The sequence below is a fragment of the Geotrypetes seraphini genome, chromosome 1 (assembly GCF_902459505.1).
Source record: "Geotrypetes seraphini chromosome 1, aGeoSer1.1, whole genome shotgun sequence".
NCBI classification, from domain to species: Eukaryota; Metazoa; Chordata; class Amphibia; order Gymnophiona; family Dermophiidae; genus Geotrypetes; species Geotrypetes seraphini.
Genome location: NC_047084.1, coordinates 163,090,084 through 163,108,942, shown reverse-complemented (window position 1 = coordinate 163,108,942; position 18,859 = coordinate 163,090,084). Strand labels below are relative to the sequence as shown.

The following is an 18,859-nucleotide window of genomic DNA, read 5'->3' as shown; positions in this document are numbered from 1 at the left end:
CAGATGACGTCTTCCTTAAAGGAAAGGCCCATGGGAATCTAGTGGCTACATCCATCACCACTAGAATAAAACTGTATCCCCGTGGGGTTTTTTCCAAGGGTCCCACGATATCCATAGCCAATCTACTACAGGGGTCAGCTACTCTAGGGATAGGAATTAGAGGTGCTCGAAGAGGTTTCCCTAAGGACAATTTTTGGCATGTAGGGCAAGCTGTACAATAGTCCAGTACATCCTGCCGCACCCCTGGCCAAAAAAACCTACGCCTAACCTGTTTCAATGAGGCCTCTGCCCCCTTATGCCCTGCTAAGGGATGGTCATGAGCAGTGTGAAGAACGACCTTCCTAAACCCTCTTGGAACCACCAACTGTTCTTCCGAGGTTCCTATACCCTCTACCTCCTGGTGGTAGAGTAGCCCTCCCTTTATCTTAAAGGCCTGTCTACCCTGCCTAGGCTCAGCAACCTGTTGCCAGGCCTCCACCAGAGAGGGATCTGCTTTCTGTTCCGCAGCAAAAGTGGGGAACATCATCATAATTTCCTTAGGAAGGGTGGGGATCTCCTGGCTCGCTGATACCTGACCCAGAGCCTGCCTTCGCTGGTGCTTTTGCTTCTTTTTCCCTACTTTATTAGGGACTTCATGTCTCTGGGGGTATCTACGGAACACGCCCTCTTGGAAAGGAAATACCTCTCCTAATTGTTCTCCTTCAGCCGAGGTTGAGGGCTTTTGCGACCGAGTGTTCACACATCCTTGTTTGTTCCCTAAGTATTCTCCTAAACCCCCCCAGTCCCGGCCTAATATAAGGTCAAATGGGGCTTCCGGCACTACTGCCAATTTCAAACTATAAACCCTGTCTTTATGTAAGATCGTGGTGCTCTTGAGAGGATACTGGACACTATCTCCATGAATACATCTGATAGCAATCGACCCGGCTCCCTTCTGATCATCAGGAAAGATTTTTTTCCAGAGTCGAGTTGCCACCATGGATTGGTCAGCGCCAGTATCCACCAGAGCCACGGACAGCTGCCCCCCTACTGACACCTGAGTAAGGTAGGATCCCGTCCCCTCCGGTATGTCCGTCCCCCTCAAAGCCACCAGGTCCTTTTTAACCTGGCAGTTCTGCTGTATATGGCCCACTTTACCACAGCGGAAACATTTGGGACCCTCCCTACGTGCGGGACCCCCGGGCTCAGGAGTTTTCATCTCCCTAAAGGGTGGTTTTTGGGGAATGGTGTGTCTATTGGTAGGTATAGACTCTTTCCCTACCTCACCTCGGGAAGAAGGAACTACCCTAACTTCCCCTGCAGAACCCCTAGCATCCAAATAAGCCTCAGACACTTCCAAAACTTGCATCAAGCTCTTACATCCTTGCTTTTGCACCCAGCCTCTGAGCTCCTTGGGCATAGATTCTAGGCATTGCTCTTTAATAATTTCAGCAAAGAGTGCCCTAGGGTCAGCTAGGCAAGGTTGTAACCAGCGTTCAGCCATTTTAGTTAGGCGTTGGACAAGGGCCTTAGGTCTTTCATAGTCACCCATTATGGCCGATCTAAATTTCTGCCTATAATGTTCATGTGTGTAGCCTAAGTAGTCTAAAATGTGTGCTTTAACATTTTGGTAGTTGCTGGCTAAATCAGGGTTCAAGGTTTGGAAGGCAGCCAAAGTCTCGCCCGCCAAACATGGTAGCAATCGTGCTGCCCACTGTTCCTGCGGCCAACCAGCGGCATTGGCCGTCCTTTCAAAGGCTGATAAAAAGTCATCAGGTTCATCAGTGGGTGTAATTTTATGTAAGTGCATCCAAGCCAAAGGATTGGCTCCTACCAGCTGTTGGGGTGCTGGATTTAATAGCGGTGCACCCATCATCGGTTGCCTTGGGGCTTGAAGAAACTGTGCAAACAGTCTTGATTGCTCCCCCATTGCAGCCATGAGTTCTTGGTGCTGTGTCTGAGCGCGGTCCTGCGCCTGGTTCCAGCGGTCCTGGCTTGTCTGGAAAACCTCCTGCATCTCCTGGATCTGCTTCTGGCGTTCTCCAGCTATCAAGGCCAACACCTGCTGCTGCTCCATCTCCAACACCTGAAATGGAACAAAAAGAAAACAAAAACCAAGTGTGGCTCCTTTTAAGTTTTGCCTGACCCTCCTCCCACAGCGTAGCCGACCAGCCTCCCTGAGTGATACTTATTATCCTCAACAGCCCGTTGAATTAGGTACTCTTACCCGCGGTACTGATGAGTCTGCGCACTGTATCACTCTGGTACTCGGGAACACACCGACTCTGGTCTGGATACCACTGCTCTCCAGGATGGGTCTTGCGTCCGACTCCGAGCCTCTCTCAGCTTGGAACTGCTCTCCAAAAGAACTGGAATACCGGCTTCCAAGGTCCCAGCGCAGCTGATTTCCGGTTGTCCTGTGGCTTGTTTTCCGGTGTCTGTAAGTCCTTAGTCCACCAGCATAAGTCCACAGCTTCTCAATAATCAGCTCCAACAAATTCAAAAGTAAGTCCAAAAAAAAACAATTATTATTTTTTTTTTCCAAAAAAAATTTTTTTCAACAACAGGGGGTGCTGTATCCCACTCTGATACCACGTGTAGCGTGACCGGTCCTCAGAGCTCGCAGTAACCGGCTCACGCTCACAATATTCTCCCCAGCGTGCTTCCCCAAGATGGAGGAAGTCCCTGTTGTGCATAAACTTATCTTATGAGTTTAATCAGAATGGCCTCACACAGGTAAGTTATGAAATAACAAAAATCAAATTTATTGTTCAATTCACAAGTCCAAAAAAAATGCATCAAAAGAAATTGTATTCCAATGTTCTTTGGCAAAAATAACACAAACAAAATATCATTGTAACCAGCCTGGTCTGGATATCTGTTCCAAAGTTCTTTATCAATGTCCCAGGTGTAGCAGAGTCTCTAACAGTCCTTGACTCTCAAACAAAGTCTTATTTGAAAATTGACAAACAATTATGTTATACTGCACTGTGTAGCGCTGCCCTTTCAAAAACACAGAGGGATAAGGCAGGCAGATTTATCAAGGCAGCTCCTTGTTATCAAGGCAAAATAAATTGCAAACAATTCACTAAGGTGCTGGGTAAATCCTGTTTCAGCTATCAGGATGTTTACCTCTTATGAAAAGAAAATGTTGAGGTTCTTTTCATAGCAGCCATCTTGGCAAAAGAAAAAAAAAACTTCCCATTAAAGCAAACACATTTTCACTAGCATACATCCCTTTAGCTAGCATGCTTACCAAAAACCTCATGCCCAGCAGAATTGGAAATATTCACAACTTAATTCCAAAAAAAACACAATTCCAAACTAACTGATTTCCATTGCTTCATGCAATCCCACCTCTGGTGAAACACTGTAATCCATATCTTCACATTCTGGATTTACCAAGGTTGTTTCAACTGGTTCAGAGTCCAACATTTCCACATCCCGTGGCTCTGGAGGAATTGGAGGCTCCTTCCACATGAGTGCTTCTCCAGTCTTCCCCTTTCTCTTGGTCAGCCAGCTCTCTAAATGCTGCCAAGCTGCTGTACCACGCCCAGCACTACTCCGGGGCTGAACTTCCTTCAGCTGTGTTTTCCTTCTCCCCTGCTTAGCCAGCTTGACACAAAATGGAGGTTTTAAAGAGCCCTTACCAATTTCCATCAGGCTGTGTTCTGCCTCAGGTTTAAACACAGCCTGTGCTTCCTGATCTTGCTCTTGTCTATCAGGGATAACATGGTTGGCCCTGACTATTTTCAGGGAGTGATTTTTGTGACTCTTTCCTGGCACAAGGCCGGCATTGGACTCGGGCTTGTGACAATATCCAAGCGCAACCTAAATTGCCAACTTTTAAAAATTGTTTATTAATGGGTTTTTAATGGCATGGTCATTTAACCCATTAAAAAAAAAAAACAAGCTGTGCGTGAATTTTAGTTAGGCGTCAGTGATTTAGGTACCACTTATAGAACTTCCCCTTAGTGTATGCTAATCATTAGTGCACATTAAATTCAAATTAAATTCTGTCAGTTGTAATAGTTATGGAATTCTTCTTTTACTGCATTATACCCAATACCAGGGCCGGATTTATGCTTAATTTGTCCACCCCCACTCCCTAATCTACCTTTATTTGCGGCCCAAAGGACATCACCAGCAGCAGCCAATCACTTATGCTACCCTGCTGCCAGTACTGGCATCTCCTCTCTAATGTGGGCCCACCTCTGAGGAAATGGAAGTTACATCAGAGAGGGCAGGTTGCAGTACAGTGAAGACACCGGTGCTGGTGGCAGGGCCGTGTTCCTTTGAACTGCAAATGAAGACGATGCTGGGCCACCAATTTTTATTTTTTTTTTTTTTTGGGGGGGGGGCATTCCAACACCTATGGATTGCCATGTTAGTACACTTTAAAGGTAATAAACAGAAATAAAACAAAACGAGAATACCTTTTATATTAGTCTAAAATCATTTTGATAAACTTTCAAAGGTAATGCCTTCTTCACATTTCTTTGGGAGCCGAGCAGAGGGTTTCTTGTACTGCCTTCAAAAGCTAGTCAAAACATGTATTGTTTAATCCAAGAAAAAGATTATCATCTTATTGTCAATGTTTTGTTTTATTTCTATTTATGGCAAGTGCTTTTTATATTGGCATTTCAGGAGATCAGAGAATATGTTCATTACCTTCCACTTAGCCCAATAACAACCTTGGCTAGCAGTAACAGAACATAGCTCCCTCTATACTTGGTGCATGCATATCTTGATTCTGTCCAGTAGGTGTCATGGTTGACCAAGGATGATGAATGCTACGTTCACAGTATCCAAAGCCCTGAAATACAGAAGCTAGGGCTTGGGTCCAGAAATCAAATCTGTTTCTTCAACATGTCAGTGACCAATAAAAATTCCGAGCTGCAATATACCCTAACACGGTGATAATGAATTATTATTTTGATAAAGTTTAGATTTATTTTAAAAGTTGTTACATTTTACTGTGTGCTGTTCAGCTCTGCTTTCCCTTTTGAATGTGCTCTTTCTGTGACTTTCATAGGGCCTCTTTTATAAAGCCAAGGTAGCAATTCCCATGAAGCAAATGCAATGTAGACCATTCAGTTTCTATGGGTGGGGTCGCATTTGATGTACTGGGACTTGTTATTGCAGCTTTGTAAAAAGGGCCAATAGCTTCATCAATAACAATTTAGTACATAATTTAACTGGTCTCAAACTGCATATGAAAGCACCTCAGTACATATTTTGATTAAAGTATTTAGAAAGTGCACTTTATTCCTGATTCATCTTCAGCCATTTCAGCTGACCTAGTGCCTAACCTATTCCCTACTTTCCAAGGTTAAAATTGCACTACGATTCATATGACATTTATTTATTAGGATTTATTTACCGTCTTTTTGAAGAAATTCACCCAAGGTAATGTACAACAATCTAAGCATAGACAATTAGGGGCATTTTCAAAAAACTAAGACATCCCAAAAACGGCATAAATCGGCACTTGGATGTTTTTCTCGCCAAAATATTCAAGTGCCGATTTTCGAAGTCATCTTTCTGGACATCTTGTGAGGCATCATAACCGCTATGCATCCAGAACTAAAGGGGGCATGTTGGAAGTGTGTTTTGGGTGGGCTTAGATTTGGATGTCTTCCGGTGAAAATGGAACGTTTCCCAAGACATCCTAGACAGAACTTTGACATTCTGAGACAGACCTGCTAAAAAGATACCCAAACTGACCAGATGACTACTAGAAGGATTAAGTAATGAACCCCACATATACTACCCCAGTGGTCACTGACCCCCCCCCCAAAAAAAAAAAAAAAAATCTGAATTAAACAGTACATACCTGTTTCTAGAACAGCAGCACCTGGTATGGGAAAACCTACTAGAGAGCAAATGCGACTAGGTGTCCTAAGTAGCCTGGTAGGTGGGCCATAGAGAGTAGGACCCAGGCCCATAAGTCCAGGGGATTTCGACCCAGTCCTCAGGACACACCTAGCCAGTCAGATTTTCAGGACATCCAAAAAGGAATATGCATGAGAGAAAATTTACATGAACCACCTCTACTCTAGGGAAATTTATCTCATGAATATTCACTGTGAATATGCTGAAAACCTGATTGGCTAGATGTGTCTCAAGGACTGGGCTATGGACCCCTACTATAGCTTGAATAGAAGACAATTCTCCTTTCATGAAACAATGGGACCCAAAGATAAATGAGACAGACAAGAAAGGTACAATGATGAGGAGAAGTCCAAATCATAGAGAAGTGCGCAAGGCAAAAGCTTTTGGTTCATTTTCAGTTTGTTTGGAGATTTTCCCCAACTTTCAGACCTTTTTTTTTTAATGTTTCACATGTTCATTTTAATATAAAATTGTTCATGTATTCTAAACTTTTTGACACATGCTAATTGATTTGCTTTAATGTTTAGGTTAATGTGCATTAAATTGATTTAGTGAGCACTAACACCCCCCTCCCTTTTACGAAGCCACGCTAGGCTTTTTTTTTTTTTTTAAATCATCGGCTGTGATGGTATTAGCTCCGACGCTCATAGAATGCCTATAAGCATCGGAGATAATACCGCCATGGCTGGTGATAAAAAAGTCTAACATGGCTTTATAAAAAGGGCAGGGGGGTCGGTCGGGTTTTCAGAATAACCACAATGAATATGCAGGATCAGAACCAGAAAGGTGGAAGGCCAGAAGACACCACAAATCTACTCACTCCTCACAATCTTCTCATCCAATAATGTCATCCAACCCAGTAGTTAAACTCCAACCAAAGGTTTCCTTAGCTTGGATGAGGCAGATAAAACATGGGGCAACTTCTTTAATAACTATTTCCAGTTATTAGTAGAAACAAGGTAGAATCCAATTATTTATAGTCACTTTGGAAGCAATAGCAGTAACAGCTCTGAGGAATCCTTAGTCCTTTTCAGTTATTTCCCTCTTTCTGGCCATCATTTCCAGAAAGGTACATGTTTCCTAAGGAGCTGGACTCCGTGAGCCTTCAGGTACTGGTAGCTAGTCCCTTCCCTGATGGAATTCACCACTGGGGTTCTCCGTTCTGATGCTTCCCCTGGATTAGGGGGAAGGTGTGGCTCACTGGTGGAGCTGCTGCCTCTGCACCCAGAAGTTATAAGATCAAATCCCAGTGCTGCTCCTTGTGACCCTGGGCAATCCTCTAGTGTCCACCGCCCTGAATGTCAGCTTTGAAAAGCCAAATAAAAGGCAGTATACAAGTCCCCATTGCCCGTATTTCTTCTGTGAAGGCAACGTGATCACCTGGTCCTTAGCCAAATCACTTTAGATTAAGTCCCCGTGCTTCCTTCCTGGTTCTTCCTCTTTGTTCTGCCAGGTGTAAAACTTGCCCTGTATCATCTCACTGCGTCAGCCTTCCCGTATGGTTCTCTCTCCCCTGTGTTAACATAACATAACATTATACTTATAGACCGCGTTAGCAAAAAGTTCTACACGGTTTACAAAAGATTATAAATATTAAATATAATCGTATATTTGAATGAGTCAGCTGGTCAGGTATTTGGAGAAAAGATAAGTTTTTAGCTGTTTTCTGGAATGTCTGTAAGAAACAGCTGTGAGCAACAATGATCGAAATTCTTTTTCATGAGAAGCTACCTGAGATGCTAAAGAGTGATTTAGGAATTTCTTGCATTTACAACCTTTTACAGAAGGGAAATTGAACAGAGCATGAGTCACAAGCTCTCCCTTATTTAATGGCAGAGTGACCACGGGAACAAACTGACAAGGCCACTCCCGTAGTTTAGGCTCGGTTTCCCTCCAAAAGGATCAGCCCTGGTTTTGGAAACTGCAAGAGCTTTCTAAGTCAAAAGTTCACATACTTCACACTGGTAGAGCCAGAAATTATTGCCAAGCTGCTAACAGGCAGAATATGCATGCCCTCTATATACTCCGCCTAGTTATAGGCAGACTATAAAGGAATTAAATCTATAAATACATGTATAAGTGAATGCAAGGAGATCTGAAATTGGTTAAAAGTCAATATATCTGGTCATAAAAGAGGTCAAACGAAGGTGGAACAATACAGAATGAAAATCAGATGAGCTGTGTTTTAAACCAACTAAAAGCAGCTGAGTGGATTAAACAAATGGGTAAAGTTGCTGCTGTCAGACCAGGAAAAAAAGCATGTCACATATATTTTCTACCAACATAGGTAAGAGATGTACATATTTAGATCAGTTTGAATGCTTTGGAATGTCCATTTATCTCCATCTGACCTTACAGTAGGTGACCCGTGCCAGATAGCACAGTTACTTACCGTAACAGGTGTTATCCAGGGACAGCAGGCAGCTATTCTCACATATGGGTGACGTCATCAGTGGAACCCGGATGCGGAAGCTCGCAAGCAGACTTGCTTGAAGAAACTAGAAGTTTCGAGTCGACCACACCATGCATGCGCAAGTGCCTTCCACCCAGTGTAGGGCGCATCTCCTCAGTTCAGATAGCTAGCAGAGAAGCCAATCAGGGGAGGTGGGTGGGTTGTGAGAATAGCTACCTGCTGCCCCTGGATAACACCTGTTACGGTAAGTAACTGTGCTTTATCCCAGGACAAGCAGGCAGCCTATTCTCACATATGGGTGACCTCCAAGCTAATAATAAATATATTACAAATACGTTTTGTCAAATACAGTTATGAGCAGGGATTCATCCAGACCAAAAATACAAAGATATAGCTGACAAACTGAAAATCAAAAAGATGAAAAGGAGAAAAATAAACCTCAATTGAGGGCAGTTGGGACTACACAAGTACCCAATCATCCACTCATCATCACGGGTCTATAAAAAACTCCAAAACATGTATAAATAATCAATTCTCACGTCTTTCATTCATACAAAATCTTCTTTTTGTTATTTTTCACAGTCTTTTTTTATCATTTTTTTATATATGATTTCAATATAACTGTCAAGCAGTAAAAGGCCCGAATCCCAAACTTAACCACATTACTTGGCGAGGACTACAGCTGAATATCATAAGTATAAGCAGTTTTAGAGATATGAAGCATATATCTGGAATCGTGAAAAAATACACTCATCTGAAATCGAGGGTATTCACCAAGGGCTTCCAACTCAAGATCTTGAGTGTATTTTTTCACGATTCCAGATATATGCTTCATATCTCTAAAAACTGCTTATACTTATATTCAGCTGTAGTCCTCGCCAAGTAATGTGGTTAAGTTTGGGATTCGGGCCTTTTACTGCTTGACAGTTATATTGAAATCATATATAAAAAAATGATAAAAAAAGACTGTGAAAAATAACAAAAAGAAGATTTTGTATGAATGAAAGACGTGAGAATTGATTATTTATACATGTTTTGGAGTTTTTTATAGACCCGTGATGATGAGTGGATGATTGGGTACTTGTGTAGTCCCAACTGCCCTCAATTGAGGTTTATTTTTCTCCTTTTCATCTTTTTCATCTTTTTGATTTTCAGTTTGTCAGCTATATCTTTGTATTTTTGGTCTGGATGAATCCCTGCTCATAACTGTATTTGACAAAACGTATTTGTAATATATTTATTATTAGTCTCACGTTTGTGCCCTAAACAAATTATTAGTGGTATGACCTCCAAGCTAACCAGAATGGGATGGTGGGAGTGTTGGCAATTCAGGAGAATAAATTTTGTAATACTGTCTGGCCAAACTGGCCATCCCGTCTAGAGAAAACATCCAGACAGTAGTGAGAAGTGAAAGTATGAACCGAGGACCAAGTAACAGCCTTGCAAATTTCCTCAATAGGTGTAGATCTGAGGAAAGCTACTGAAGCTGCCATTGCTCTGACTTTATGGGCTGTGACTCTACTGTGTAGGGGTAATCCAGCCTGGGCATGGCAGAATGAGATATAAGCAGCCATCCAGGGGAGGGAAGCTGCACGGTGACACCAGGAAGTACTTTTTCACCGAGAGAGTGATTGATCGCTGGAATAGTCTTCCACTTCAGGTGATCGAGGCCAGCAGCGTGCCTGATTTTAAGACAAAATGGGATCGTCACGTGGGATCTCTTCACAGAGAAAGGTAGGGGAGGGTCATTAAGGTAGGCAGACTAGATGGGCCGTGGTCCTTATCTGCCGTCTATTTCTATGTTTCCATGATTCTAAAGGAGGCAAAAAGTTGAGGAGCAATTCTGTGTGATTTGGTGCGTTCCAAATAAAAGGCCAAAGCACGTTTACAGTCCAGAGTATAAAGAGCTGATTCTCCAGGATGAGAATGAGGCTTTGGAAAAAATACTGGAAGAACAATGAATTGGTTGAGATGAAATTCATATACCACCTTAGAGAGCAATTTAGGATGAGTACGGAGGACCACCTTGTCAGGATGGAAGACAGTGAAAGGTGGATCAGCAACTAACGCTTGCAGCTCACTGACCCTTCGAGCAGAAGTGAGGGCAATGAGAAACACCACTTTCCAACTGAGATATTTCAGATGAGCCATATATATTGGTTCAAATGGAGGCTTCATCAATTGAGCAAGAACAACATTGAGGTTCCAAACCACAGGAGGCGGTTTGAGAGGAGGTTTGACATTGAAAAGTCCTTTCATGAATCTGGAAACCACCGGATGAGCAGAGAGTGGTTTCCCTTCAAAAGGCTGATGGAAAGCTGCAATTGCACTGAGATGGACTTGGATGGATGTAGGCTTGAGGCCAAAAGTGGATAAGTGCAAAAGAAAATCCAAAATAGAAGATAAGGAGGAATGTTGAGGTTCCTTATCGTGAGAAAAACACCATTAGAAAATCTAGTCCATTTTTGGTGATAGCATTGTCTAGTGGTAGGTTTCCTAGAAGCCTCTAAAACGTCTCTTACAGACTGAGAAAACTGAAGAGGAGTCATGTTGAGAGGTACCATGCTGTCAGGTGTAGCGACTGCAGGTTGGCATGGAAAGACCCTTGACTCTGTGTAAGCAGAGAAGGAAAAACTGGTAGAAGGTATGGCTCCCTGCTGATGAGCTGAAGTAGAAGGGAGTAGCAAGGTTGTCTTGGCCACTGAGGAGCAATCAGAATCATGGTGGCATGATCGTTCTTCAACTTGACCAGAGTCTTGGGAATGGAGGGAATGCATAGAGGAAGAGATTCGTCCATTCCAGAAGAAAAGCATCTGCCTCGAGACGATGAGGAGAATATATCCTGGAGCAGAACTGAGGCAGTTTGTAGCTGTGGGGAGCTGCAAAGAGGTCAATCTGAGGCGTTCCCCATTGGGAAAAAATGTGATGAAGAGGTGAGGAATGGAGTGTCCATTCGTGAGGTTGCAGAAGTCGATTTAAGTTGTCCGCCAAGCAATTCTTCACCCCTTGTATGTAGACAGCTTTGAGGAAGGTGTTGTGGCGGATTGCCCAGTCCCAAACCTTCAGAGCTTCTTGACAAAGGGAGGCAGATCCCGTTCATCCCTGTTTGTTGACATTATACATAGCGACTTGGTTGTCCATCTGAATGAGGACTACCTGGTCGTGAAGAAGATGTTGAAAAGCGTTGAGAACCTTGAGGATCGCTCTGAGTTCCAACAGGTTGATATGACACTGACGATCTGTACTGGTCCAGTGGCCTTGTGTACGGAGACCATAGAAGGGGAGCGCCCCAAGCGTAGGTCGAAGAATCTGTCGTGAGGACCTTTTGATGGGGGGGTATTTTGAAACAGCAAGCCTCTGGAGAGATTGGAAGAGAGCATCCACCAACGGAGAGACTTCTTCAATGAAGGAGTGACTGTTATGTGTCGAGAAAGTGGGTCGCAAACCTGCGTCCATTGAGATGCCAAGATCCACTGAAGAATTCTGAGGTGAAGTCTGGCAAAAGGAGTCACGTGTACTGTGGAGGCCATGTGACCTAAGAGTACCATCATGTGTCTCGCTGAGATGGAAGAGCAGGAAGACACTGTATGACAGAGTTGAAGAAGAGCTTCCAGACATTGTTGTGGAAGGAATGCTCCAAGTTGGACAGTGTCCATAACAGCTCCTATGAATTGTAGATTCTGTGAGAGCTGAAGTTGGGATTTGGGAAAGTTGATTTCGAATCCCAAACTTTGTGGGAAGTAGGTAGTCCATTGGGTCACTACAATAACCCCTTGAGATGTGCAATCTTTGATGAGCCAGTTGTCGAGGTAGGGAAATACCTGAAGACCATGGTTCCTTAGAGCTGCTGCTACCACTACCAAGCACTTGGTGAACACTCTGGGAGATGAAGCCAGGCTGATGGGCAGCACTCTGTATTGAAAATGCAGATTCCCCACCCGAAATCTGAGATATTGACGGGAGGCCGGATGGATGGGAATATGAGTGTAGGTCTCCTTGAGATCCAGAGAGCATAACCAGTCATTCTGCTCGAGAAGGGGATAAAGGGATGCTAGGGACAACATTCGAAATTTTTCTTTGACCAAAAATTGGTTGAGAGCCCTGAGATCCAGAATGGGCCACAGATCGCCCGTCTTCTTCGGAACAAGGAAGTAAAGGGAGTAAACCCCCCCTGTTTTGCTGTTCCAAAGGAACTGGTTCGATGGCAAGGAGACGAAGCAGAGCTTGAGCTTCCTAAAGAAGAAGGGCAGTCTGGGATGGACTGAAAGGATACTCTCTTGGAGGAAGCTCTGGTAGAACCTGAGTGAACTGAAGAGAGTATCCTTCCTTGATGATGGTTAGCACCCAGAGGTCGGATGTAATTGTCATCCATCGGTGGTAAAAATGATGGAGACAACCTCCTATACGTGGAAAATAAGTCAGAGACAGAACGGTGGAGGTTATGCTCTGTTTTAAACAGTCAAAAAGGCTGAGTAGCCTTAGGTGCAGCAGAAGGTTGAGATTTTTGTTGCTTCTGAGGCTGCTGTTTCTTAGGAGGAGGGCGATTGTAAGGAGCCGTCCTCGGAGCAAAATGCCTCTGATATATAGGAGGAGGGTGTGTAGGTTTGGCAGCAGCTGGCTTTGGCTTAGGTCTGACAATAGAAGCAAAGGATTTTTCATGTTCAGACAATTTCTTGGTGGCTGCCTCGATAGATTCATCAAAGAGGTCATTGCCTGCACAAGGAATAGTAGCCAAGCGGTCCTGAAGATTAGGATCCATGTCAATAGTATGAAGCCAGGCAAGGCGGCACATTGCCACAGAACAAGCATCAGCCCTGGCAGACAACTCAAAGGCATCATAAGATGATTGAAGGAGATGTAATCTGAGTTATGATAGAGAAGCGATGACTTCTTGAAATTCAAAGTGTTTTTGAGAATCCAAATAACTCAAAAATTTAGGCAAAAGATTAATGAGGAACTCAAAATAAGTAATAAAATGAAAATTATAATTAAGGACTTTAGAGGACATCAAGGCATTTTGATAGATGCGATGTCCGAATTTGTCCATAGTTTTTCCTTCCCTTCCAGGAAGGATGGGACCTCTTTAAAGATGACTCTACAAGCAGGGATTGGAGAGATAACTGTGAGTTGTCAAATCCTTTGCGATGGAAAGTTTTATATCTAGAGTCCAATTTGCCTGGAACAGCTGGAATGGTATAAGGAGTCTCCAGGCATCTGGCAAAAGTCTGAGACAAGAACTTGTGAAGAGGAAGCTTAAGTGACTCTGCAGGAGTTTGAGGAAGATGCATAACTTCGAGATACTCCTTAGAGTATTTGGAACCAGCATCTAATTGAAGATCCAAGTCAACAGCCATCTGATGAAGAAAAGATGAAAAAGATAGCTGATCCGCCAATGCTTTGCCTCGAGAAGGACTCGAGGTAGTCGAGGCAGCCTGGGTCGAAGATGAAGCTTCGGCCGGAAAAAAGACATCAAAAGAATATGGAGACTTGGACGAAGCAATCGAAACCGCTGCATCCTCGAGGTGTGGAAGTGGAGACCTCGATCGAGGAGTCGGCGGTCTAGCAGAAGTAGGAGTAGATCGAGGCTTAGTTGAAGAAGGACGTTCTTTAGAAGAAGAACTATGCCTGGAAGTATGCCTCGATGAAGGCCTTGATCGTCGGTGAGAACGATGCTTGGAAGCAGATCTCAAAGATCAAGGAGAGTTCGCCTCGGAGACAGAAGCAGCCGATGCTACCAAAAAATTGATAGGACTGGAGGCTGTGGATCGAAGCTCCAGAGGCTTGGTGGAGGAACCTCGATGCACTCCCAAAGACTCTGCTCCTTGGATAGAGTGTGAGGATTCCTGCCAAGGCACTTGCAAAGATTCTGCTCCTTGATTCACGTGCTTAGATGCTAGACCAGACATTCACAGAGACTCTGCTCCCTGCAAAGAGTGTGAAAGCTCAGACTGAGGCAAAGGAAGAGGCTCGACCTCACAAGAGTCTGCAGAATGCCCAGGCTGGATGAGAGGAAGAAGCTTCGGTCCCATATTAATAAGGAACTGAATGAATTGCTTCTCCAACATGGCCTGGAAAGAAGCCGGCAAGGATGGATCCACGTCTGAAACCGGACCACCTGCTTTGGCTGGAGGTTCCACAGTGGCAGTGGAAATGTGCTTCGACTTGGAAGTCTTAGGCACCTTAAGCACCACTGCTAGACCTTTTTGCTGAGCTATCTGACCTGAGGATACAGGGGAAGATACAGCAGGAGTCGTCGAAGAGAGAGCCCTTGCAAACAAAGAAGGTTTGATGAGGCTCGAGGTTGAAGCAGTAGAAGCAGGATGAATCTCGGTTGAAGGTGAGGCACAAAAGGAAGAAAGAGAGAAGGTTGTGTTGAAACTCAAGAAGGAGCACAAGCTGGGCCTGCAGGTTGGACACTTCTGATTAAAGGTTTGCTGCCGCTGCTGCTGATTAAGGAAAGCAGCAGTGGCAGAATAGGGAGGGTGGTTCCGGCGGCGGGCCCCCCCTGACCATTTCAGGCCCTAGGCCCATGCCTACTGGGCCTACCTGTTAATCCGGCCCAACTGAAAGAAAAAGGCAGAGGAGTTCTCTTTTTGAAAGACAATGCACCTGCTCAGAAGGCTGGCAAAACGATGGATGTTTTGACATTGTTGGGATTTCGGTGCATAGACCATCCATCCTACTCACCACATCTTGCTCCATCTGACTATTTTCTGTTTCCAAACCTTAAAAAGTTTGAAAGGTCGACAGTTTGAGTGATTTGGAGGTGACTGCAGCAGCAGCGGGGCAGTGACCAGATATCAGAGTATTTTTTGGGAAGGGTTACAGAAACGTCAGACACGATGCGCCAAGTGTGTTGAACCTAAGTGTAAATATATGGAATAACTTGTAAGTTTCATGGCTCCACGTCATTCCCTTATTTTAGTTTGATTTTAATGAATTTTTAAGTCAATTTATTTTACTTATTGATTGTATAGTTTTTCTCTATGTGAACCGCCTAGAACTATGTGGTGTGGTGGTATACAAAAATAAAATTATTATTACTATTATTCTTGGATAGGCTGAGAACTTTTCAGCACGCCCTTCTAAATCCAAAAGTTATTCCAGTTCCCTTGAGATGCAGCAGGTCTGTTCTCTCCAGGAGAGACTGAGAGATGAGGGGGAGCAGGAGAGGGAAAGGGAAATGAAATCCTAAAGCTTGGAAGCTTTTTTTTCAAGTTTATTAGGTTTTTATATACCGCCTATCAAGGTTATCTAAGAGGCTTTTTACACTCAGGTACTCAAGCATTTTCCCTATCTATCCAGGTGAGCTCACAATCTAACGTACCTGGGGCTATGGAGGACTGAGCGACTTGGCCCAGAGTCACAAGGAGCAGTGCAGGGTTTGAACCCACAACCCCAGGGTGCTGATGCTGTAGCTCCAACCACTGCCCTCACACATGCCTCCACATAGTCCTAGTCGGTTAGTCTGACTCTTCTATGTCCCTGACCTGTAGCAAATGAAAAACTAGTTAGTGGTGAAGGAACTAGAGTGTTACTGTTAGAGCAGTGGTCTCAAACTTGCCAGGTACTATTTTGAGGCCCTTGGTATGTTTATCATAATCACAAAAGCAAACTAAAACACTTTCTTTATCATATGTCTCTTTAGCTATAAATTACAATATTATTATTAAGACTTAGCCAAAAGGAAAGATTTATAAACTACTAGCTGATGCCCCGGCGTTGCACGGGTATTTAATTATAGCAATAACACTGTAAATGGATTCAAATAAAGATACTTTATAGTGGTGAATGAAAGTATTTTTTTACAGCTTAATAAAAAGTACAATATTCAAATTATAAAGTGAAATATTTGACAAAATGAATACAATACAACTAACGCAAAACGTGATTATAAACAACAATTTTAGTTTCACCTCCTGGAGCAAGAACATATAAATTCTTGGGTGAACCCACCCTTGAGCAAGCAAAATAGAGTTGTGGGCCGTGAGACCCCCAGAACATATCTACATTTTTTCCATTGACATGAATGGTTGAAATCCGATTTTCTGTTTGTAGCTCCGCCCACGTGTGCAGGTGGGCCGCGAGACCCCCAGAACATATCACCACAGGTAGTGAGGGATCTGCATACCAATTTTTGTTCAAATCGGTCAAGCCGTTTTTGCGTGATCGCGGCACATACACACATACATACCTCCGATTTTATATATATAGATAAAGAGTTTTACCTCATGCAAAATTGTCATTTCTTTAATAAGACATTAATTATTTTTTTTTTCCGAGGCCCTCCAAGTACCTCCAAATCCAAAATGTGGCCCTGCAAAGGGTTTGAGACCACTGTGTTAGAGGAGTAGTGCCAGCAGGGAGAAGTAGGAAGTAAAGGGGGGGGGGAGAACTGGCATGGACTCGAGATGAGGCAAAGCCCACTGGAAGGGCTGCAAGAGGTTGTGATGATGGTGAGGGCTTTGGGCACAAGTTCAGTTGCTCACGGTGTGACAGTGCGGGGTTTGTGACCAGCATCAGCAATGAACTTTTAAAAAGAGGAAATAACTTATTTCAAGACAAAAAAAAAATGTCGAGGGAAAGATAAACAGCTGCGCACAATACCAATAAATTGCAAATAGAGGAAATTAAAGCAGTTTTCAGGAAAACAGCCGATACATAACAGCCCCCAAGCACATTAAGAAAGTTTTTTTGGGGGGGAGAGGTTTCCTCTTCACTGTTACAGCCCAGCACGGCAGTGGCTTACATGGCATCTAAAGTAGCAGCAGCTCCGTGCAAAAAAATAAAAAAATCCCAAACTCACCGCACAAGTCTCGATGCAGGGAGGATTGGAGGCAGTGTCGAGGGGGGGGCGAGCGCGAGGCCCTCTTCGCTGCGAAGCGTCTCTGTGAGACCAGATGAGGGCGGGAAGCTCCCGGGATTCCCTCGCTCGCGGCTGCTCTACCCCAGCGTTACTTTGCGCTCTTCCTGGGGGTACTTTAGTCCCGCGCTGCGGGCGAACAGTGCAAGGGACCCCGTAGGAAACGCCTTCCCAGGTTCACCTCGGGTGTCACTCTGAAAACCCTGAGAAAAAAAGTCCCGTGGCCCATCGGTCACCGAGCCAGCCGCGGAGGCTACAGACGGGGGCATTTCGCAAGGCTTGAACGCCCACTTTTTTTTGGGCTCGGAGCCAGTCATTCAGGAATTCTTTGAGGATGCGTGGATGGCACTTTGTTGACACTCAGGCCACGGAGCCAATTTTGCTGCCAACGATAGGGCCTGCATCACGATGCATCAGCGTGTGAAAGAAAATGGGGAAGACCTTGCATGCAGCTGAACAGCTAAATCTGAAAGAGGGATTAGGGCAAGGTGCTTTATTTAAATATTTGAAACTTTACACTGAAAAATCTCTACAAGGAAAACAGATTTACAAGGGGAAAAAAAGTGGAGAATGGCTTTGTATAGCTAAATCGACGTTTAGGTGCTCAACTTAAAGTAGCCTTTTTATGAAATGCGGAGGGAGGGTGGGGGGCTTTTACAGAGCTGCAGCAAAAGGTGGCCTTAGCATGCCTTTACACAGGTTTTTTCCCATGACCTAAAGCCATCTTTTGCTGCTGCAGGAAAATGGCCATATTCTAATGTTGCTATTAGCACACGTCCATTAACAAAAATTAGCACATGAGCACATTACCCAATTGCGTGGTAAGGGGGTTGGGGGGTCCACCCTGGGCACCATGTAGGCCAGGGTTTCCTCGGCCTACATTTCTGGTGCCTATCTATGATGTGAATTGTTCCTCCATAGGCGCTTTAGGCCACCCAATTCCACTAATGGCATTAGCCACATCAACTGTCTTCTTATAACTGAAATGTTCAAGCCATTTTTAGATTTCCCTTTCTTGCGTTAATATGTTGTAGTCCTTCCTGAAGTAGCCAGGTAGCCATAAAACATAGTGCTGTGTTGGAAGATCAAGGCATTATTTTTTAATTTATTTTTTTTTACAGTTTACAGTTTATTTAAAATTTGATAAAAACACTTATGAAAACCTAAGTGCTGTACAATTTAAAACAGGGGTGTCAAAGTCCCTCCTCAAGAGCCGTAATCCAGTCGGGTTTTCAGGATTTCCCCAATGAATATGCATTGAAAGCAGTGCATGCACATAGATCTCATGCATAATCATTGGGGAAATCCTGAAAACCCAACTGGATTCCGGCCCTCGAGGACCGACTTTGACACCTGTGATTAAAATAAGAGTACAAAAATTCACAGAAATGTACATTAATACAAATACAATATTCTATGTATACTAAAAACTGATGTAAAATTCAATGGACAATGACTAACAGGCACATAAGGTAAGGAGGGGCAGAACTACAATGTTGTAAAGAAAGTTTACATAAAAGGGAAGGACAAAAGGAGGGGGGACAGGCCCTGATGAGAGTAAAATTTTTGAAAAATGGCAGAAAATATAAAGAAAAATCTAATTGGTAGAATTCATATACAGTACTCCCCCAAAATTCACAAAGGTTCTGTTCCAGGAACACCCGTGAATTTCAAAAAACCACAAATGTGGTTTTGCACCTGTCAAGAGG

The 18,859-nt window shown here is 43.8% G+C and overlaps 1 protein-coding gene across 11 annotated transcripts in view; it reads right to left on the bottom strand.

The window, feature by feature from the left end:
* TLR2 (toll like receptor 2) overlaps positions 1-18,859 on the bottom strand; it is a 96,900-nt gene that overhangs the window by 22,815 nt on the left and 55,226 nt on the right. For 2 of the 11 annotated variants that reach the window (XM_033940952.1, XM_033940944.1), the window contains exons 1-2: positions 17,094-17,602; positions 6,695-7,387 (exon numbers count right to left, since the gene is read on the bottom strand). The exons of 2 other annotated variants lie outside the window; for them this stretch is intronic. The gene's annotated coding sequence lies outside the window, so the exon portion shown is untranslated. Of the gene's footprint in view, positions 1-1,813; positions 1,934-4,650; positions 5,738-6,694; positions 7,388-17,093; positions 17,698-18,859 lie in introns of those variants that run through there. 7 more of the 11 variants (XM_033940971.1, XM_033940935.1, XR_004539134.1 and 4 more) reach the window with 6 other exon arrangements.